The sequence below is a fragment of the Lacerta agilis genome, chromosome 13, assembly GCF_009819535.1.
Source record: "Lacerta agilis isolate rLacAgi1 chromosome 13, rLacAgi1.pri, whole genome shotgun sequence".
Taxonomy (NCBI): domain Eukaryota; kingdom Metazoa; phylum Chordata; class Lepidosauria; order Squamata; family Lacertidae; genus Lacerta; species Lacerta agilis.
This window is the reverse complement of record NC_046324.1, coordinates 47,260,401-47,284,076: the sequence shown is the minus strand read 5'-3', so window position 1 is coordinate 47,284,076 and position 23,676 is coordinate 47,260,401. Positions and strand designations below refer to the sequence as shown.

Below are 23,676 nucleotides of genomic sequence, written 5' to 3'. Positions count from 1 at the left end.
GAAGTCAGACCATTGATCCATCTGGCTCAGTATCTTGACTGACATTGATGGGTCTTAAGGTTTTCAGACAGGGGTCTTTCCAAGCCCTTCCTGGAGATGTTGGGGAATTGGGCTATGCAAACATGAAGCCAGCTCAGCTCATGGGGTACAATGTACGCATGATTTACCTTACCTTAAAAGTATTCAGCTATTCGCTCAAATAACAGGAGTGAGTTTTGAAGTTGCTTCTTATGTTTTGTGTGGAAAATGCCTTTTATAAATTCATGGGTGCAGATCAAAATATCACAGCCTAAAATAAATTCTGGAACTGGTTTCTGAAAACTTGTAATTGAAAACTTACAAAATAACATTTCATGCATTTCAAGCTGTATAATTTGAATTTACTTTGAAGTAAAATTGATTTCCCCTCCTAGCCTGGATAGTAGTGCCAGTAATCACTCACTGTCTTGGTAGATGTTGCTTTTCATACCCCATTAAAATGACTGAAAAGACCCAGTACTTAAATGATCAAGGGCCAGTAGCTTTAGAGAAGAGATGATATAATGAGTCTTTTGTTGAGAACAGAGAAGCATTCTGTCTCTGCTCCTTCAAATTCTTACAGTAGAAATTCACTACTGTTTTCCGTTTTACTGTCAGATTGAATCACTTTTTGATAAACATATATCTGGGTATAGGGTGGGGGAGTGGGTTGAGACTAGGCCCCAGTGCTGATCTTTGTAAAATGTCAAATTGTTCATATTTCAATTGACATAACTTTTCTAGAAAAAAGTATTTTAACCACATTTGCAACTACAGTAGATTACTAGCTGCATTATTACTTCCATTATTGAACATACAAATGGCCTAAAAGCTTTATTTTTCAGTTATTTATATACACTCTAATCATGTGAAACAATTTTGTAATTGGAAACCATGAAAAATTTGAAAGTTGTTGGGACATACTAGATACAGCTTTTAATGGAACAAAAGCTTTTATTGAGGAGCTTTTTCCAGTTATTTTTTAAATCTGCAGATGTCATTATTTTATGCTACAACTCTTACTTAGCAATTTCATATCTTTTGTTTTTGGTATGCAAAGGGGTTTGCAAATTATGTTAACATCCATCTTTGCATTAGCACTTTGACTAGATAGGTGATAATGAAAAATCTTGACTTGCCTGAAGCCATCTAGCAAAACTTAGGGCTGACCAGAAAAATTGGACCTCAGTAGGTCATCCAACAGGCAGCAGATGTCCACAGACAACCAATAAATATAACATTTTTCACAGAATCTTCCAAAAAGAAGCAAACCCCACCATTGGATATTTTTAGACTGAAGTTTAATAAGCTGCAATTTCATGGACGTTCTTTTACATATAATCAGGTGAATGAATATACGTGTGCACATTAAGATTCTGTTTGACCTTCTAACTGAGTTTGTGTATCACAATAAACCATGATTTAGCAAGATGCGCATGAACTACAGTGAAACTTTGGTTTACATGCTTCTTCCTGTTTTCTTTTCCCACAAGACTCTGAGAATGATGTTTTTGAAAGCTGTTACTTTTGGTTTAGGATAATCCATGCAATTGAAGTCATAACAATTGCAGCTGGATTTCTGGTTCCTTGTTTAAAAATTGCCTATGTGCATATTTGTTGGTAAAAATGTTTGAGTAGTATCTTTAAAGTATATTGCCTAGTGCAAATCCTGTCAGGATGTCCTGGGTTGAATCCAAGAAGGACATTGCTGTTGTGCAATAGTATGTTCTTTCCCTCTCCTTCCTGTGTGTCCCCTGCACTCAGCCAAATCTACTCTAGAGAGTTGGGAGAACCCCGGCCTAGAGCATATTGGGGAAGGAGTGGGAGTAGACTTGCCATAGCACAAGCAGAAGTCATTCCTTGTGCACAGTTACAGTACTTTGTTGACTACAGCAAGTATCCCCATTTGATTTTATCCATATACCAGTAGGCCCTGGTCTTACCCACACAGATTTCTTTTTATAAAAATCATGTGGGTGCAAACCTCCCTTCTTCTTTACCAGTGCAGCAGTAGAACCTGTGTAAACTTTGGGAGCCTTTGTCAGCTGCCGTAGCCCTAATGCTAAATCCTCCCCATTTCTGGTTGTGGATTTTGCAAGTGCTTCTTCGACCAACCACAAAATCTTCAGCTCTGAATGGGGAAGATTCTTTTGTTTGCATTGGATTTGCTAGGACTTGGCTCTTTGTGCTGGTATGTGGTAGCAAGATAGGAGGTATGGTAATACAGGACTTTAGTGTACTGCGTCCATAACACAAATGGAGCCCACAAAGTTTTGACGTCAATAGCAAATCCCCACAATGGCATTTCCAGATGTTATGCCATGCTCTGTATGATTTTAGTGTTTACTAGTTCATGCAAGAAGAGTTTAATGAAATTGCAATATCAGTTTACTACAAAAAGAGTGGTAATTGTTTTAAATGCCTTGGAAATGTGCAAGGATGGTTACAATTAGTTTCCATTCATTTGCGAATCCTAGATGAAATAAGTTTCATATGTCTAATGTTAGATTTACATGTAAAATGCATTAAAATTGCTGTGATTTCAGAGCTATTTTAGGGCAAATAATATTTTTAACAAAGTTGCTTGTTTTGTGTTGAACGTATTGCAATTTTTTTGCATGAATTGTCTCATAACATCTCAAAGACTTGCTCCATTTTAATATTTTTCCTTTATCCATGCTCTCTTTAAGATAGAAATGTATGGGATTAACGTGTTGAACTGTAAATATTCTGATTCATTGGGGTTTCTCCCCATCATCCAAATACTTGAATCAAATACAGTAGGTAACATAAATGTAGAATTCCATGCTTCTTACAAAACTGATTCTTTTTTGTTTTTGACTGAAAACAAAACAGTCCAGGTGATATTCAGAATCTTGTGAAATGCTGAGTTTCTGGGAAGATATGATTGGCAGCCCAGTGCATAAATAAATTAGTGCAAGTGGACTGCACAGGCACTTAAGCGAAGTCCCCTCACACACACACCCCAGCTTACTATTAATACCAATTGCTGCCTTCTAGCTTAGATGGTTTTGAGAGAATTGGGTGGGATGGGGCTGAGTATTCCTAGAGTTCTATGCTGTAGCAAATCGCTCAGATTTGCCCTCTAGCACAATCTGCTTCCTGGGTGCAGAACAGAAAGAAAGAATGTTAAATAAAAGAGAGAACATATTTAATTTCATGTAATTTTAAAAATAAATATTGAAACTTGTTCATAGAATCGAAAAGCTTTGATATCTAATTATCCCTAATACATCAGATTAACAATGTCATATGTGATTGAAGTTGAAGGGGAGAATAAGATGGACTATGCTATTTCAGTAATATATCAATTTGAGCGATGATGCAATTGTTCCAACAGAAACATAGTGGTTCAGATGTAATTCCAAACCATGGCCAGTGGTTGTTAACAAGGAGTTAAGGCCTTGGAGTCATTCAGCCTTGCATACATCTATTCCCTGCCTAGTGTGACCCTCGTTTCCAATCCTGATTTGCAGGGCAGTGTCAAACCTTGGACAAAATGGCAAATTACATACGTTTTGCTTCAAAACATGACTGGAGGCAGGGAATCAGTGCATGGCTCAAAAATTTGCAATAGTGCAGAGGTCACCAAAGTACAGCCCGAGGGCCGGATCCAACCCAATTGCCCTCAGTATCCGGCCCGTGGATGGTCCGTGGATCAATTCTGATCGTTCCCCCCCCCCCAGTAATTTTTTCCGCCGCCATTCCCCCCCCCCAGCTTCTCTCCATCCTCCTCCCCGCCCTGCGTAGAGGAGGAAAGAGGTTGGGCTGAGCTGGCTGAGCGCCATTTTGTGCAGCGCCTCTCAGGGGCCGAAAGCAGCCCTTTCTTGCTGCTGGTCCCTCTGCCGCCCCTGCTCACAAGGGCAGGCATAGGAGCCACGGTTGGTGCCTCTCCTGTGCCTGCCCTTGCGAGAGACGGGTGGCAGAAGGACCAGAAGCGAGAAAGGGTTCCTTTTGGGCTGCTTGTCCCTCTGCCGCTGCCACTGCCGCTTCCCGCCTCTGCTGGTCGCAAGAGCGAGCATAGGAGCCGCGGTTGAGAGAGGCGCAGTGCAGCCTCTCCCAACTGCGGCTCCTGTACCTGCCCTTGCGAGAGGCGGTGGCGGAGGGACCAGCGGTGAGAAAGGGCTGCTTTTGGGCTGCTCATCCCTCTGCCACCCGCCTCTGCCACTCACAAGCGCAGGCACGAGCCGTGGTTGGAAGAGTGGAGGGCAGTGCCTCTCCGAAGCCAGCCAGACCTTTCTCACCACTGGTCCCGCCTCTGCTGCTCACACCATAGGTAGGCTGGGGGGAGTGGGGCGAGAGAAGCCCCCCTTTGGTGTGTGTGCATACGTATGTGCACACACACATGGTCCGGCCCGCTATGCAGTCTGGGGGGCCGACCGGCCCCCTCCCCAAAAAGTTTGCTGACCCCTGCAATAGTGTATTCACAAATGTAGAAGGGGAACCACTTGAGAAACACCAAGCATTGTGTTTCCAAACTAATCAACAGCAATAGCTTCCTTTGCTTTTTCTTATCTTGTGAGTATTAAGAGCAAAAGGCAGGGAGTTGATGAAGGTTTTGATTTATAGGCACATTCTAACATACAGGATATTAAGTAGTATCTCACACAACAAAAAAATAACTTATTTGCACCCAGAAAGGTTAGGCCCCTTATGATCTTTTGGTTGGTGGCACTTCTGTTTCCTGATTTTGTTTTTGTCTTTTTGGACAGAAAGTCTGTACAATTAAAGAATGCTAAAAACACTGTGATGTGAGAAATAATACCTCCTTCAGCTCAAGTAAATTATGTAAAGAAGGATTCCCAGGGTTGGTTGTAGTGTGAGCACTTAGCACATTGTTTTAAAGTCTTACGTTTTGCATGTGATTGCATATAAATAAAAAAATTATTTGTAATTATTGCTGTGGTCATTTTTAATGGAAAGGTGGGGTATAAATATGTTAACTAGTGAATAGATGTACATGAAATATGTAACCAGAGTACAAGAGGCACAGGTTTGCAAATGCTTTACATGGTTGCTGTCTGTGACATATATGGACCATCTTGGAAGAAGCATCCCCTCCTATTTGAGAATGAAGGTAGAATCCCTTTGTTAATATGGTGCCTATCATCTGCAGCTTGTAGAACTTACATTAAAAATTAAAATGCCTGACTAACTGGGCAATGGAAATGGTTTTTTAATTATTATTATTTAACTGATTACAAGTTGCAGATCCAGTTTCTAAGTTGATTTTAGCCTCATCACTTGCTTTTTAGTGTGTGTTTATGGAATGCAGCACTGAGCCTACCACAGCAAACCAATGGTAATACCAATGCTGCTTTTCACATTTTCACATAATAGCATTGAATGAAATAGTCAAGAGCCTCAGATTTGACCAAGTGTTATTCATGCTCCTATTCCTTTAAACAGATCAGTGCTTGATGCAAGTTATGTGCAGAGCTATGTGTATTTAAAATCTTAATCTGGCAGGGTAGTCCACATCTTGCATTAAGAAAAACTGAATGTTATTACTTATATATATTGTGTATAATTTAGACCTGGTTTGCACATAATACTAAGACAAACATTGGCTTTGTGCAAACCATGGCGTAGCTCCTCCCCCTGCTGCACTACCCAGAGCTAAGCAATTGATTGGCTTAGCATGTTGTCTGAACCCAGGCACATGGCTTGTCAGATAAACTTTTACAGCTCATAATCTGGAGGAGTCAAACCATGGGTTTTATGGTGCATTGTCAGCCTGGAGACTAGAAAATTAACTGGAGACTAGAAAATTTCCTTTTGAGATTACATCAGGCATTGGCCATGCACGTTCAGGCTACTCTTGGTTACTGCAAAGGTAAATAAGGACTAAGTATTTGAGGATTATAAATTCATTGCCTGCCTAGAAGTTGTAAAATCTTGCAAAAACAACCTGGTCATGAGCCAGGATAGTAATGGATGTATGGTAAACAGGGCATATAACTGCGTAGAAGCTTGGTGAGGAACCTTATCAAAACTATATAAAAAAAAAATACCATTCTTCCCATATTTCATAGATTGGAAGATGGTGTGTTGACATGCTACCTTCTCTGGCTGAGCCAAAATGTAGACAGAGGGAGAGATTTAATTCAGGTTCAAGACTCAGGCCTGATGTGCACAGATGTAGGTTACTCAATTCTTCTCAGAGGAAAGTACGGTATGCTGAATGTGTCTTTGTCAGCTTAATTCCTGCTTAGACACATTGGGCAAGCATCTTTACGCACTCTCTATTATTCTCCCCTCACCAGTGCTCTTTTTCTAAAAGAATGTTTAGGAGTACTCTCATTTTCCTACTCATATTGAAATACTGCCCTTTAATGAGGCCAAACTTAGATTCACAAAATGTTTAGGGGTATGCATACCCCTGCGTCCCCCCAGAAAAAACACCACCCCTCACATCCTAGTGACTTGTTTTTCCTCTTGTTGCCTTTACTTACTTGGATAACCTTTTTTCCATAGTTACAATTCATCTCTTTTTCAATGAAGTTTGCAGATTCTCATCTGCTCCCTATGTTTGCCTTATTAGAAAATATTTAAAGGAGAAAACACTACATTTTGACAACAAACTTTATTTAGTATGTCACTGAAATATATCTGAAGTGAACAAATAGTATAAATGGGGCCAGTGTAGCCTCAACATATAATTTCCTGTGGTTCCAGAAATGAAAACTAAACGGGCCTGATTCTTTTTATATGCACATGCATATGTGGTCAAGTGCGTAGGTGTAGGAAGGGAGATGTGAAAAGCAGAGCTTCTGCACTGGCATTGAATCTGAACTGTTAAGCAGCTAAGTCACAGCTGCTTAACATATGCCCCCTGGTTGAACTCATTTTATTGCCTGACACTTGATATCAGACTTCTCTCAATGCAAGAAAAGGTTGTTGGAATGGAATACTTTTCATTGCTAGCAATTGTTGGATGACATATACTTGTGCAGCTTCAATAATATAGAAAGCTGAGGCAGAAACTGTGTCTGCATGTGGGTGTGCACAAAGCCACTCAACAAGCTAGCTTAAGGCACCATGTTTTGTGTTCTTGGAGTTAGTGGTTTTCTGTGTATTGCTTCTTGATTTTCAGTGCTTGTCTGCTCATGTGTTTGGCTTTCACTGGGGAAAAAAAACATTTAGAACTACAAAACTTTATATGCTTGGCCAGTGAGAACTCCATTTGTGCAGAGGTTATGCTACCTTTTGCGTTTTCTACAGCCTTTTAGGGTCACTAGTGTGATTTGTGAAGACTGGAGCTTGATTACCAATGCAATCTGTTATGTAGGCTAAAGCTTTTCATTGTTTGAATCAGAAGATCCCCTAACTCCAACAGATAAGAGTTATATTTCAGGATTTTAGCTTGTTGTGCTGCTCCTGGGCCACCACTAAAGCTGGTAGTTCCTACCTGACCATACCAGCTCACTACTGGCAGAAAGAGAGAGGGTGTATACAGGTTAGCAACTTCACATTCTGGCAGGTTGGCATGTGTGTATGGTACCAGTTGTATGACTGGAAAATGGAATATAGTAGGGTTGCTTATCAACAAAACTTTGTTCCAAACTTGAAAGTGTCTATCATTATTTCTGTATGGTGCCTAAGAACTATGATGAATGAGCCACTTGCCAGTAGAATCATAATGGGTTGATTTTTTTCTGTTTTGCAGCTGAATTTAACCATGTTTACTCATAAATAAATTCCAAGGATTTCAATGTCGTGTGTTTCTAATGGAGAACGCTTGAGGCTGTAGGCTTGGATAAATTTATAGCCCAAAAGATGGTCTGACAGAGTGTTTTTTGTTTGTTTGTTCAAAGTATCTGTACTATTTTGGGATTGATATGAGTGAATGCAATTTAAAATTGTTGCTCAGCTGAAGGATATTGAATGGCTTACTATCTTCAGACTTATTCTTAAATTAGTCTGGTTGTTCAAATAGATGATTCATAAGCTTTGTGGTTGTCCCTAGAGTGAATTACATTCTCAGATAAAGCAAAATGTGGATTAGCTAATGTAATTTGACAGTGACTGGAAAATATTTCACTGTTCTTGCGGTGAAGGCAAGAGGCATATCACCTGAACCTTGAGAGTCTGGTGCCAATGCATACCCCAAGAGGGACTTTGTGCAGCCAGAAAACATTGAGTTTCTGGCAGTATGTCAAGATGGATGACTGGACAAAATAAGTTTAGCCTTCAGCGACAGGCAAAAGGCAAACAAAAAGCTAGTAGAAGAAAGGTGCATGCAAAGTTTTGCCATTGTACACTTGTTGCATTCATTTTTCATTATACTAGACTTTCATTTTACCAGCTACCTTTTGAATCACCGTTTTAAAAATGTTTTGTTTTGTTCTTATTAGCCAAACTACCATATTTATGAACATTTCTTTTGAACCAGATATAATACGCTTGAGGCTGGTGCAGATCGCAGGATAAATACTAATAAGTGGACCCATCAGAGGGTTGCCAAAGTGGCCAGAGTAGGGAGGGCAGGAACAATCCAGCTGTTTTTCTTTTTACTTCTGGTCAGTTGCTTTTTCAAATAAAACCATAATCATTTTCACAGTGCCCAGGCTTAAAATGTGTATCTAATGTATGTCCCATGTTATTGAGCTCAGTCCGAGCTCAGCACCAGCTCAGCATTTAACATACCCTGCCTGTGAGCCTGTAAAGTACATGTGTCTGTTTATTCCATAGCTCTCTTTCCACTGCCCCAAAATAATATTTTTAAGTCAAGGCAGATAGGGTGGGTGGTGGCAGAGCAACTTGGCAAGTTCTCAGTGGCAGCTGGGGAGTAGGGATTGTTCTTACACCTGCTTCCCTATGCAACTTTTTCACCCCACCCTAGAATGCAGACATGGGCTCAGTCCACTGTATTTGGCAGGAACAAATTGAAAGCTTTTACTACTAGCTCTACTCTCTCTGGCGTCCAAGAGACTCCATCTTCTGACCTTCCCCTGGCTCCATAATTTTTGAAATCAAAAGTGGTACCCTATCCGCCAGTCTTAACTACAGACAAGAATAATGTTGATACGGTGTGTACTGGGTTAAGACTCATCAAGGTTCTCTTGATTAGATAGGAGCCCTGTGGGTATCCTGGTCAGCTTTAACTGTGGTTATGTTTGGCACCAGATTAACAGCAGCTTTTCTGCTCATAAAGTATTCCTGAATTGTTTGTCCCTTCTCCCACCCCCACTGAAACATAAAAATTGTTGTTTGCTGAATCAGAATATTCTGATATTCTGGTCCATCTAACTCACTGTTGGCTGCACTGACTGACAACAGCTCTTTGGGATTTCTGACAAGTTCCAGCCCTACCTGGAGATGATGGGATTTAACCTGGGGAATCTGAATACAAAGCATGGACTCTGTCATTATGGCCTGTACCCTCAAAATATAACATCAACTGTGGAATCTCAAAGGTTCTACTATCCATGGTGGTTTGCTGTTGTATCCCCTTACTACAGATTCTGCCCATCCACTACTTTTTGCCTTTGTTGTGGGCGATGGGAGGAAAAGATGGCATCTGTAAGTGGCCCATACTTGGCCAAGGAGTTGTCAAGTTCATCTGTTGCAAGTCAGTTTCTCTACAGACCATGTATGACATGGAGTTTAATATACAGGACAATTTGCGATATCCATATGGTGTAGTCAGTTTCACGAGTCTTGCCATATTTTCTTAGACTCAATCAGATATTTGTTTTTAATCAAGTCAGTTTACTTATTAGTACTAAAACATTACAAGTTAATCCCTTATCAAAGCGGGGAAAAACTGAGGTGAAGTAAACATTCAGAGGATGAAGTAAGGGGAAACTCATTGTGACCCTGCAGACAACCAGTTTTACAGTTTTCGAAGGAATGGTTCTGGATTTTTTATATCTGCTCATAAAGAAATTGGGAGAAAAATACCCAGAATTGCTGTAAAAGCCTGATTTTACTCATTTATCATTCCATTTCCTTTAAAAACAATGCTCTTTCTTTTACGTACATTAGCTTTTGGATATTTTCCTCTCTTTTTTGCCATGGATTCGTGTAGTTCTGTTTTCTAGTCTGTTCACATATGGGAAGTTCTTTTAAGGTGGGAGCAGTACAGACACCAGAATTCCAGGTCCAAATTAGGTCTTTATATGAAATTTATTTATAAATCATTAATGTTTTAAAACAATATTTCCCCCCACTTACATACTCTCTGGCTGTTCTGTTGTTTTCTGGGATGATAAATCACACTCTCTATTTTTATGTTCCTGATATGTCTTTTCAATAGTGTGAGATTCTAGAGTTGTCATCATTCTGGGCTTAGTTCCCTCCCTGGGGTGACTAGAACTTAAATCTCTTGCATGGATGACACCATGTAGTGCTCAGCCTATCATTTCACACACTGCAGCTGCTGAGGTGTATTTTAAACTACTGATAACATCATGTAGGGCAATACATGATGTTTTTCTAGCATATCTTTAGCCAAAAGAACAAGGAGTACCTTAGCTTTTAAAATGAATGGCAGTTAGGCTGTTTAGAATAATAAATGAGGCAGAGTAGAACCTTCAGGAATGTGTAATAGTGGAAAGGGGGTCTTAGCTAATGATCCTTACTATGAAAATAGGAGTGTTGGAAGCATGTCCCTATTTTCATCTGGGAATTGTTGCAGGATATGCACTTGCTTTCTTTGTTTTCAGCGTAAGATACTATTGACTTGTATCAAGTATTTTCCCTTCTCTCTGCAACCATTACGGGGAGCAAAATAAAGTTTTCATGATTTCAAGTTTCTCATCATATTAAAATCATGAGTGTTGGCAGCAGAACTTGCTGCCCTAGACTCCTGTACATTCCTTAGCAACAGTTTCTCTCTCTCTCTCTCTCTCTCTCTCTCACACACACACACACACACACACACACACACTTTTTAACTTCTCCACATGAAAATAAAATTAGTCAGTTGCATTCTGTCATAATTGTTTAGGGAACAACAGATACTTTAATATTTCTAGTTTTAAGAAGCATGCAGACTGCTTACATGCTCCATGTAGCTCTCTATAAAACCGATCAAGTGGAAACATACTTCATTTGAAAATCATTACAGAAACCTTCAGAAATGCAGCTTTCTTTCTTTCATTGTATGGCCTCCCCAATGTTTCACAATGAAAACAACAAATCAGGTTCCCAAACACATGGAACACAGAGTCCTTTGGGGAGCGGGTAGAGTTACGTAATGGCCGGACTCTGGTCAATAAATCAGATTACACAAAAACACAATGACAAGAATAAAAAAGGAAATTCCACAGTCTTTGTGCGTATTTGGCCATTCTTTTTGACGATTGGTGTCCTGGCAGAATTTTCAAAATGTCTCATTTCAGATTGCTAAAATATGTTGCTTTCAAATAGCCTTTAAAGAGTTAACAGGAAGGCACACTGAAAACATTTTTAAGTCACCATGAAGATAAGTATCTTTTTAATTTCAGACTTTCAACCAAAAGGCTAAAAACTGCTCAGAGACTTACCCGAGATTGATCCTGAACTCTTAAATGAACATGAATTCTCAGGTTTTTCTGCTTTAGTATGGAATCACCCCCCTTCAAGGCTGTCTCTTCAGCAGCTTCAGAATTCGCCACAACAGCAGCTGACATGCTATCCAGACAGAGAGCTTTCTTCTGAACAAAATTCCATGTTTCACTTCCTTTTTCATTTCTTTACACGTTTTTCTGTTACAGGTTTCATCCTCTCTGCCCCCCACCCCACCCCCAAGGCGTAAGATCAGGCACTTGTCCGGAGGTGTCCTTCTCAGCAGGTTTCACGTTCAAAACAATCCTTTCATTGCTGCCCACGCTGTAAAAGAGAATGGAGGGGGTGAGTTGGAAGGAAGCTTAAAGCGGCTGTCCACTCGCCAGGCCCCTGGACCAAAAATAATTTTGAAAAAACCTTTGGAGTCCTGCAAGGAGTAGCATGGAGTTTTTCAAAGTTTGACTTCTGAAGAAAGGGGGGGAAATGGAAAGCAAACTGAGTGCTGGAGTGTAGATTTGGTTCTCCCCCCACTTGGGCCCCTTGCCGACTGTTTTTATTGATTTCAATCACTGGAGGCTAGCTTAGCTCTCTGAAGAAACACTGTGTAATGTGTTCTTTCCTGGCTTTCATTAAAGAAACTCAATGCAGCTCCGTCACGCTGCCGAGCTCACTTGGCAAACTGCCTACACTCTGTGGTACTTCTTCTCCTTTCATTGGTGGAGACTGCGTTCTTGTTTCCTTCTCCAGCGAAGGACCTCAAAAACATCATATTCTCTCTGCCACTTCTCCCCCCCCCCCCCCGGCCCAATACTCAAGTCCTTCTGAGCCTTGGCTGGTTTACCCACAGCCTAAAAAAAGAAATAATTTTGCTGGAGCTAACATGGCTGAAGAACTTGCATCAATTTAACAAAAACACACATATTCAGGTCCCCCCCCCCTTCACATTTGGAAGTTAGTGCCCAGATTTTTGAACAGTGTCAGAAAAGCCTGGATGTAGCTGTATAAATTAGTGGGCTGGGTGGGGAGCAATTTTAAAAGCTTCCCCTCCTCTCTGTACTACAATTCTTTGTCTAGCAATGTTGGCATTTGTCTAGCAATGTTGGGGAGCATCGAGCTGACTTAGAAGCAGCCAGGTGCCTATCTGGGCTGTGAGTGGGAGCACAGAGTGGCCTCTATACCAGGCTTAGAAATTCTGGATCAGCCAATGCATCTGGAGAGAATAAAGCTGTACCTTTTCTTTTCCCTTACTCAGAAGCACTATGCTCCTGAAGTTGCTGGGCTGGGGTGAAAAGAGTGGGGGAGGTTGGGGCTCTCAAGGACATGTAATGTTGGTATTTTAAAGATGAATGTCTGTTCACATTTTGTTATGGCTGCTTAAGGAAGGTAAAGGGACCCCTGACCATTAGGTCCAGTCGTGTCCGACTCTGGGGTTGCGGTGCTCATCTCGCTTTACTGGCCGAGGGAGCCGGCGTACAGTTTCCGGGTCATGTGGCCGGCATGACTAAGCTGCTTCTGGTGAACCAGAGCAGCTCACGGAAACACCGTTTACCTTCCCGTCGGAGCGGTCCCTATTTATCTACTTGCACTTTGACATGCTTTCAAACTACTAGGTTGGCAGGAGCAGGGACCGAGCAATGGGAGCTCACCCCATTGCAGGGATTCAAACGGCTGACCTTCTGATCAGCAAGTCCTAGGCTCTGTGGTTTAAGCCACAGCGCCACAGGTGTGAAAACTTTGTCTGCAGCAAACACAGGCAGTAATAGGTATGGTAAACTTGGGGCACAGGTTGTGACACAGTTTTGCATCTGCAAAGTTAAGGTGGCTGGAGTTCTCCCAGCACGGTGCTTTGCAGCATGCCCAGCCATCCTGTAAACAAAGTTTTTATAAAAAATAAAGGGGGTGGAGAGAGGTATGAGATATGGGTCCCATGGCAAAAGGCCCTGGGCCCACTAGGCCACTCTCTAACGATATTCCTGTGAAAGCGCATTTGAAGTGTGCAGGTGCTCCCACTCTGTATCATGATAAGGTCCAGCTTAGCAAACTAGGTGATGAGAAGCAATATGAGAGATGGGGCATGGCCTGCCAAGCACTCCTGATGGGTACCATATTCCTGTTTCAGTCTTCTTTGCTTGGGGCTCTCCTGTGTCCTATTGAAACAAATGGAGGTTGTTTTACAGTCACAGCTTGGAGAACTTGCATCTGTGTACAGATGCCATGTTTAGGGGTGAAACTGTTGCCTTCAAACACTCCTTCAGGGGAAGCTTTATATTTCTTTCATTCCTTAGAAGGATACATATTGCAATTTCTTTAGCAATCTTTTTTCACTTTTCTGTACCCTGTATATGTTGTCAGTTTCCGTCAGTTTCCAGTTTGGGTAGCTCCATACACCACTAGTTAGGCTTGATTTATTAATTAAAATTCTGGTGTTTATAATTCAGTATAATCTCTACTTAGTATTAATGAGACTGATTGGTAACTCCTGATTGCCCCTTCTTTAGTGCTGTTTAAGATCCTGCTGCTTCTGGCAATCATGTTTTATTTGATTGATTATGTTTAATTGTATTTTTAACTTTTTGCTGGATGCCACTTTTTAATGAGAAGAAATGTGGCTTATATAAATAAATACAGTCACAAATTACTCACACACAGAGGCTTGTTGTTCTCCATACTGAATCCATTCATTTCCAAAGAGGAGGTGATACTGACATTCTACCCATTTTCCAGACAACATTGGTTGAAAACAAGCAGATGTTTATATTGTGGCCTGAACAATTTTCTCATCTTTTTAATTTCCAGACGAATAATGGTCGTGTTAGTCTTTTGCACCGAAAACAACAAAGAATCCTATTCACCTAGGTGGGCATGAGAAAGTCACTTTCTCAATCTAACCACCTTCACAGGACTTTTGTGAGGATAAAACTATGCTCATTTACTGGTATGGAAGGACCGGGGGTGGGGGGAAGAGATCTGTAAAACACTTAGAATTTAATTGATTGCAATCATTATTATTTTCCCCCTGCATTTCATTTTCTTCTGACCTCTCTATGTGCAATCCCCGCCACCCTGAAACTCTGCACATATGTGTTTGTGTGTATGTATATATCTTAGAATATAACGCACCATAATCAATTTGTTAGTCTTGAAGGCGCCATAGTCTGCTGTTTTCCCTTTTTTTATATATACTCCAGCTATTGTGGATAATCATGTGTTGCTCAGAAAAATGTTTAGTTCAGTACGAAGTGGCATCAGGGCTAAATAGAATTTTAATTGAGTACATGCTGGCTTCTTCAGTATGTATCGTAGGAGTAACAAATGTACGTGTGTGTGTGTGTGTGTGTGTGTGTGTGTGTGTGTAGATGCACCCTTCTCCTTTTTCTTTCCAATAGTTGAAAGTTTTCCTAGCTCAGAAAGGTACAAAGGCTTGCTCTCATTTAATTTAGCTTCCTGGAGAACATGTTTGGGGGTTTACTGCTTGCGTTGCATATAAAGCAACCTTTCTAACTCTCTAGCTAATGTAATTTCTTTCCAGTGTTTTTCCCCCTGCCAAGCAATCTGTGAGATATCTTTTGAGGAAGGCTATTTAAAGTACCGGTATTTTACAAAGGATGACACCTGAAATATTTTCCTTCATTAGTTTGAATATCTTATTCATTGTTCCTTATTTGGTAATTTATATCTGGCCTTTTGGATACATTTTTTTAAAAAAAAAATTGCCACACTCAAGAATAGTTATAAAATCAGTTTTAAAACCACGGCGGGATGAATAATAAAATCAAGAACCAGCATACAGTATACCTAGGAACGTAAGAACCCACAGATCATCCAAAGGCATTCTGAAGCAGAAAGTCTTCACTAAACATGGAAGAACTGAGCCAACCATCCTAATGAGCTCTCTTGTGAAGAAATCCCAGAGAACCCGGGATGCCACCCAGAAAACCTGCTCCTTGTAGACAGTAGGCTCATTTATGATTGCCTGCAACCAAGGTGCAGTGTGTAGTGTTCTTGTTTATTATTCTAACCAATCAGCCACATTTTCCTCCAGGCTACTCCATTTCTTTTCCCTCCCACCTGGTTTTGCATCCCCGTCTGCCAATAGTCTGTTGCCATCCTGTGACCACTGAACACTCTCAGTCCACATTGCAGATTTGGGGGTTAGTTCTCCCATAGGAATCCCCTCCAAGATTTTTTTGTACTTCTCTAAACCTTGGGGTTTCCTGCAAGTCTACAGATACCAGCAGCACGACCCCTGAATCCAGCAGCAATCAAGTTCAGCCCTCTGAACTTGCATATGTAAGGACAGGCACTAATCTCTGAACTTAAGAAATATGGGAAATGATTGTTTTTGAACCAGTTATGTTGGATTTCCCCAACAGTAGATTGATGAATAAGAAGGAACATGAAGAGAGCCATCCTTGGGGCGGGGGGGGGGTGACCATTTTATTGGAAACGTATTACTATTTGGAGTGCCAGTCTGTTTCTATCTTAGTGAAATATGAGGTCTGAGATACGTTCATCAAACTCAATAGTAGATCATGGAAAGACCACTTAAATCAGTGGATCTGCTCTGAGTATGACTAACATTAAGTATCACCTGAAACTCTTTATGAATTAACAACAGTGTAATAAATATATGGAATATCAGTGCATACACACCAGGTCATCCATAAAAATAATTGGGAAAAGTATTTTGGTAAAAGACACAACATTTTTGAGGGGTTTTTGAGTATTTCTGAAGAGCACAAGTGGGTGGAATGTTGCCTCCTGTTCCCCAAAAGTCCCACCCAAGGGGTGGTGGTAACAGATGAGGATGAGGGTTCTCTCTGAGCTAGTAAGCTCACCCCACCATTTGTTTTCTCTTTCCCCCAAAGCACTGCTCTCTCCCCTTTGGTGGGCTTTGCTGTCAGATGACAGTTTTATAGCTGTAAGGATGAAGAAGTGGAGATCCCATTTTGAATCAGCATAGCCCAAAGGAGCCTGGTCCTAACTTGAAATGGGGCCAGGCTATTTGAGGGGTTTGTATTCTGAACTCCACATACACATGGGAGTTTTGCACTGTCTCTAGTTTTAATTGTCTTGTTTTGATTTGTATGGCAGTGGGGCAGTTCTTTGGCAGAGCCTTAGTTAGTCAGTGAGCCTTTCATCATTATTACACCACCTTGAGATCTGCATAATTTGGCAAAACTGTTAGGACTTCTGTTCAGCTGTTTTGTATTTTAGCTGGAGAATTGCATTCCCATCCATTTATGGGACTCAGGGGAAGGAAGGGAATAGCTCAGATGTTTTCTTGTCTTGTCTTTAATAAGTGGATGGAGACTGCTTATGGACAAATATGAAAAAGGCTTACCAGGTGGACATCATCTTAGCACATTTTGATGAGTTAGCACCTGGTAATCTATATTCAGTCACTGTATAGAATGAGCATCAGTATTCTTTGAACTAAGTGCAGGGCAATGAATCTTTCATTTATTTTTTTCCTTTCACAATCTCATCAAATTGTCATTTGCCATAAAAAAAATTCACAGTAGACAATAGTATTTTCTTAAGGGTGTTTGCAGTGTATTCTTTCTTAGATCTTTGGCAGTTTTCAGTTTCTTATTCATTCTGTGCTCCTCTTCTGAGGATTACGATAGTTTTATTTTATTTATGTACAGTATTTTTAAAAATTATATTCTGCCTGATTTTCAAAAGAGACTCAAGGTGGATAACAAATCCATATATGACAACAATATTGAAATAAATAACAGTCCCCATCAAAATACTAACATGAAGAAACAAAAGCAAAGTAAGAAAACATCAAAAGATAAAGTAGAAAAATAAAAAGAATCAGCCAAAGGCCTTTTTAAATAGCCATGGTTTTACTAGCCATCAAAAACAAAGCAGTGATGCAGTATGTTGCTACCCTCCCTCTTTGAGGTATTTCAAGTAATAGAGTACATGCTTTGAATGTAGAAGGGCCCAGCTTCAATGCCTGGAATCTCTAGTTTAAAAGTATCAGGTAGCATATGATTGGAGAATACTTATCTCTGACATTCTAAGTAGACAACACTGAGGTATGCAGACAAATAAGCTGACCTAGCTTCATGTTTGTGATGGCCTGGGAGTCAGACTCTGATGCTGAACCTGAGGGATCCCAGCCTGCACAGGATTCCCCGCCTCCAGAACCAGCTGAGCTGGGGCCAGGGCTTGAGCCTGAAGGATCCCCACCTGTGCTGGATCCCCAGGTGCAGGCATCAGCAGAGTCTGCTCTGGCTCCTGATGGGAGGGAGGACCCATTGCCTGCAGGTGCTCCACTCCCAGCCTCTTCAGAGGAAGCTGAGGCATCCCCTGGGTCCAGTAACCCACCAGCCTCTCCTGAGCTACAGAGGCTCAGGGCAGAGAGGCGAAGGGAGTTAAGTGTCTGCAGGAGGAGTGCTCGCCTCCAGGCCCGGAGGAGAGGCGAGTCTCCAGAGGATCGGGGCGGCCCTAAGCATAGGGCCAGATAAAAGCCAGCCAGACCCAGCCCAAGTTGCGTGAGCAACATAGTTGCAAGCGTGTGCTCAACCTGCAACCTTGTGCCTGAACCTGCCTTGGACCTTGACCTGCTCCCTGCCTCGCTCCCCGCCGGACTGACCTCCTTTGGACCCCTAGACCCAGGACTGGACTTGGACCTCGCTTCATGGACAAACCCTTGGGGCCAGCACAGTTTGCTCACGCCACACCCGCACTCCCCCTTCGCTGGGGTGCGTTCGGGAGGAACTAATAGCCATGGCTGACCAGGCGGCTGCGCTGGTGGCATTGGCCCAGGAGAACCAGGCCTTGACCCACACCGTGCAGCAGCTAAGCAATGTGGTTACGGCGCTTCAGCAGCGTTTGGATGCCTTACCGGCTCCTGGGGCCGCCGCCCCAGCTCCTGGCAAGTACCCCGTGGCCCTGCCAGAGAAATTTGATGGGTCCCCAGCCAGCTTTCCCATGTTTCTCGCCCAGGCCAAGCTGTATATTCAGGGGCGAGCTCGGGATTTCCCCGACGACCGCACCAAGGTGCACTTCCTGATCAGCTTGCTGAAGGACCAGGCGGCCAAGTGGGCGTTGCCGCTGCTCCGGCAAGACTCCCCCTTGCTGACAGACTATACGGGGTTTTGCAATCTTCTGGAAACCACGTTTGCCAACCCTCAGAAGGGGAGTCAAGCCAATCGGGCAATTCGGCGGTTGAAACAGGGCAAGTCCACAGTGGCCATCTACGCCACAGAATTTCGGCTGCTGGCGCAGGACTTGACCTGGAACGACTCTGCACTGCGGGACCAGTATCTCGAGGGACTTTCAGACGAGGTACTGGATCAGCTGGCCACGTTGGATCGCCCTGCCACACTGGATGCCCTCATCCAACGGAGTCTGCAGATAGATGATCGGTTGGAGGACCGTCGCCAGGCCCGGGGCCGCCGGCACTCCGGGCTCCCAGCGCCGGTGCTTCCCTGCAGTTCCGTGGCCAGAGCTGAGTCATTGGAGGAGCCGATGCAGCTCGGGGCAGCGCGGCCTCGCCTCTCCCCCTCGGAAAAGACTCGGCGTCGGGAGGGGAACCTGTGTCTCTACTGCGGTGGGAGTGGACACTATGCCCGAACCTGCCCTGAGAAACGCCAGCCGCAGGTGAAACGGCCAACCCCAGTAGCCGATGGCCCAGGCTACCTGGGGCCCCAAGCATCGCATGATGGGCCCTCACCAGTGGAATTGCAACACCTCATGATACCGGTGCGTCTATACCCCCCCGGTGGGCCCTGGATTCTCACCCACGCTCTGGTGGATTCGGGGGCAACCCGCTCCTATATGGACTCTGCCTTCGCCACTCAGCATCAGGTGCCGCTTCAGAACAAGCCGGAACCAGTACAGGTGGAGGCAATTGACGGACGGCTCCTACGCTCGGGCGCGGTTACTCGGGAGACCCAGCCCTTGGTCCTGTGCTACCAGCAGCACCGGGAGGTGCGAACCCTGGACATTGCCACCATGCCCCGGTTTCCCCTGGTGCTTGGGATGGACTGGCTGGAGTCGCACAATGTTCAGATCGACTGGGTCAATCGGACTGTACGCTTCCCAGACCCGGGTTCCCATGCTCAGTCCGAGTTAGTAGCAGCTGCCCCCATGGGGCAGGCTGTGTCAACGCTCCCTGCCGTGTACCAGGACTATTTAGACGTGTTCGAGGAACAGGGAGCAGACCAGCTGCCACCTCATCGGTCCTTCGACTGCGGCATAGACCTCCAGCCTGGGGCGCCCCTGCCTGTAAGCCGCCTATATTCTCTTTCGGAGCCAGAGCGTGAAGCCTTGCAGGACTTCCTTCGCAAGAACCTGGAACGCGGGTTCATTAGGCCCTCTACCTCACCCACTGCCGCTCCTGTACTCTTCGTTAAGAAGAAGTGTGGGGAGCTTCGCCTCTGCCATGACTACCGGGCCCTGAACAAGATCACCATCCCAGACCGGTACCCCTTGCCCCTTATTGCAGAATTGCTGGAGCGGGTGCAGGGGGCGCAGATGTTCACCAAACTGGACCTCCGAGGGGCCTACAACTTGATTCGGATCCGTGCCGGGGACGAGTGGAAGACGGCATTCGGGACCCGGTATGGGCAGTTTGAATACCTGGTTATGCCGTTCGGATTATGCAACGCACCCGCCGTGTTTCAACGGTACATCAACCACGTGTTCCAGGACTTGCTAGACAAATACGTGGTGGTGTACCTAGATGATATTCTGATTTATTCCCGTGACCCAGCCCGTCACGAGAGTCATGTTCGGTCCGTGTTGCAGCGCTTGCGGGAGCACCGCCTGTATGCCAAGCTCAGCAAGTGCGAGTTCCACCAGCGGTCAGTGGACTTCCTTGGACACAGACTCTCCCCTGACGGGGTGCAGATGGACCCTGGGAAGGTGGCTGCGGTTCGAGAGTGGGCAGCGCCCCGGAACCGCAAGGACTTACAGCGGTTCCTAGGGTTCGCCAACTATTACCGGACCTTCATTGCAGATTATGCTCATCGCACCACCCCATTAACCCGACTGCTGCGCCCCAAGACACCCTTCTCCTGGGATGAGGAGGCTGAAGTGGCATTTCAGGGGTTGAAAGCCTGTTTCCAGAGGGCGCCGATTTTACAGCATCCTGATCCCTCTCGTCCCTTCGTGGTGGAGACTGATGCCTCCAGTACGGCTCTCGGTGCCATCCTGTCTCAGCAACACGGACCCGATGCGCCGCTGTTACCCTGCGCCTACTACTCCCGGCAGCTCCTTCCGGCGGAGCGTAACTATACCGTGTGGGAGCGGGAACTACTGGCCATCAAGGTGGCCTTTGAGGTCTGGCGCCATCATCTTGAGGGGGCACGACACCCGGTGGAAGTGAGAACGGACCACCGGAATCTGGAGTACCTCCAGACCACCCGCAAGTTGAACCAAAGGCAGATCCGGTGGGCGCTGTTTTTCTCCCGGTTCCAGTTCCGGATCCGCTACATCCCTAGCTCCCAAAACCGGAAAGCGGATGCCCTGTCCCGGAAACCCGAGGACGTCGCAGACACTGTACAGCAGGCAGTACCGACGACTATCTTACCACCAGCCACATTCCTGGCCACTCAGGAGGCCAAGCCACTGCAGGCTCGGGTGCGAGAACAGCAACGGGTCGACGCTTGGGCTCAGGAACGGCTCCGGGAACTGTCTGACGGGTCATGCCCTCGATATCCAGGGCTGGCCCTGCACCAGGGCCTACTGCTGCACCAGGGTCGTCTATACATCCCACCAGGACCATTGCGGGCTGAGGTTCTCCAGATGTCCCACGATGCCCCAGCAGCAGGGCACTTTGGGCGGTACCGGACCACTCATCTGGTAAGCCGGGAGTTCTGGTGGCCCCGCCTGAAGGCTGATGTGGCACGCTATGTTGCTGGTTGCGATGTCTGCCGGCGGGCCAAGGGTCCTACTGGGCGACCCCCCGGTCTGCTCCAGCCATTACCAGTCCCACCACGTCCCTGGCACACGGTCTCACTGGACTTTGTGGTAGACTTGCCCCCATCTCGTCACTGTACCTGCCTCCTGGTTTTCACGGACCATTTCACTAAGATGGTGCACTGTGCCCCCTGCCCGTCCATACCCACAGCTAAGGAGACGGCTCAACTGTACATGCAGCACATCTTCCGCCTGCATGGCCTTCCCGAGCGTGTGGTTTCTGACCGCGGCGTCCAGTTCACATCCCACTTCTGGCGAGCCCTGCACCAGACCCTTGGGACGGAGGTCTGTCTATCTTCGGCCCACCACCCGCAGACCGATGGCCAGACGGAACGGGCAAATGCGGTGCTGGAGCAGTACCTCCGGTGTTACTGCAGCTTCCAGCAGGATGACTGGGTCGATCACTTGCCATTGGCGGAGTTCGCCTACAACAATGCAGTGAACGCCTCCACCCAGCAGACCCCGTTCCAGGCCTCCTACGGCTACCATCCACGTTTGTTCCCGGACGTGCTGCCAGCTTCCGCGGTCCCCGCAGTGACAGACTGGCTTCAGGAGCTTCAGTCCCAGCAACAATTATTGATGGAGCAACTGCGCCAGGCCAAGGACGCATACAAGGCCCAAGCTGACCGACATCGTCAGGAGGGGCCAGAACTCCATGTTGGCGATCGGGTGTGGCTCTCTACCCGTCACCTGCATCCTTCTCGGCCCTCACGAAAGCTGGATGCACGGTTTGCCGGCCCATTCACCATCACTGCGCAGGTGTCACCGGTGGCGTTTCGCCTCCAGTTACCTCCATCACTCAAGGTTCACCCAGTATTCCACCGGTCCCTACTTAGTCCAGTCGCCCCGCCCGACGAGTTCCACCCAGACAATCCACGACCGCAGCCAGTTTTGGTTGAGGGGGAGCCTGAGTACGAGGTGGAGCGCATTCTCGACTCACGATACCGCAGGGGGAAGCTCCAATACCTCATCGACTGGAAGGGATATGGGCCTGAGGATCGTTCATGGGAACCAGTGGAAAACGTCCACGCACCTGCCTGCCTCCGTGATTTCCATGCAGCTTACCCCAGCAAGCCTGGTCCGGCCCCTCAGTTGAGGGGGAGGCCTGGGAGGGGGGATGGTGTGATGGCCTGGGAGTCAGACTCTGATGCTGAACCTGAGGGATCCCAGCCTGCACAGGATTCCCCGCCTCCAGAACCAGCTGAGCTGGGGCCAGGGCTTGAGCCTGAAGGATCCCCACCTGTGCTGGATCCCCAGGTGCAGGCATCAGCAGAGTCTGCTCTGGCTCCTGATGGGAGGGAGGACCCATTGCCTGCAGGTGCTCCACTCCCAGCCTCTTCAGAGGAAGCTGAGGCATCCCCTGGGTCCAGTAACCCACCAGCCTCTCCTGAGCTACAGAGGCTCAGGGCAGAGAGGCGAAGGGAGTTAAGTGTCTGCAGGAGGAGTGCTCGCCTCCAGGCCCGGAGGAGAGGCGAGTCTCCAGAGGATCGGGGCGGCCCTAAGCATAGGGCCAGATAAAAGCCAGCCAGACCCAGCCCAAGTTGCGTGAGCAACATAGTTGCAAGCGTGTGCTCAACCTGCAACCTTGTGCCTGAACCTGCCTTGGACCTTGACCTGCTCCCTGCCTCGCTCCCCGCCGGACTGACCTCCTTTGGACCCCTAGACCCAGGACTGGACTTGGACCTCGCTTCATGGACAAACCCTTGGGGCCAGCACAATGTTTCTTTGCACCTTTCAGCAGTATGCTAATTCTGTTCCTCGAGCCTTACCTGTTCTGTATCCGTAAAATCCAGCTTTCTAAATTCACTATTTTCTCAGCTTAGACTCCTTAAAGACCTGCTATGATAAGGGCCCTTCATTGTAACTGGTGAATCCCAAGCAGTTTGCAAACTGACACAGTACTTGGCACAGCAGTTAAAAATCCTTGCATATGTGACTCAGAGTTGCTATTTGGTTCATGTGTTTTGCCATGTTTGTAGTTGCTGTGAGTCTACAGGGTTATTACCTAGTCAAAGTCTAATTTGGAATGGTGGTGCAAAGTGTGTGGCTAATTCGCAAAAGCAGATCATAGAAATAATGCAGCACAGTCTGTTCTGTTATTCTCTGAAGAGGCTGTATTCCAAAATAAGGAGTAAGCAATATTTGTAGGACTGGCCTAGAGACAAGCGTATCCCACTGTTTTGATGCTTCTAATAGTCCTGC

The 23,676-nt window shown here is 45.4% G+C and overlaps 2 protein-coding genes across 2 annotated transcripts in view; one reads left to right on the top strand and one right to left on the bottom strand.

Annotated features, from left to right (window-relative positions):
* GPR146 (G protein-coupled receptor 146) overlaps positions 1-12,283 on the bottom strand; it is a 48,002-nt gene extending 35,719 nt beyond the window's left edge. Inside the window, exon 1 of the mRNA XM_033167201.1 lies at positions 11,532-12,283. The gene's annotated coding sequence lies outside the window, so the exon portion shown is untranslated. The remainder of the gene's footprint in view (positions 1-11,531) is intronic.
* Positions 1-23,676, top strand: part of C13H7orf50 (chromosome 13 C7orf50 homolog) — a 155,842-nt gene that overhangs the window by 90,595 nt on the left and 41,571 nt on the right. The gene's annotated exons all lie outside the window — the stretch shown is intronic.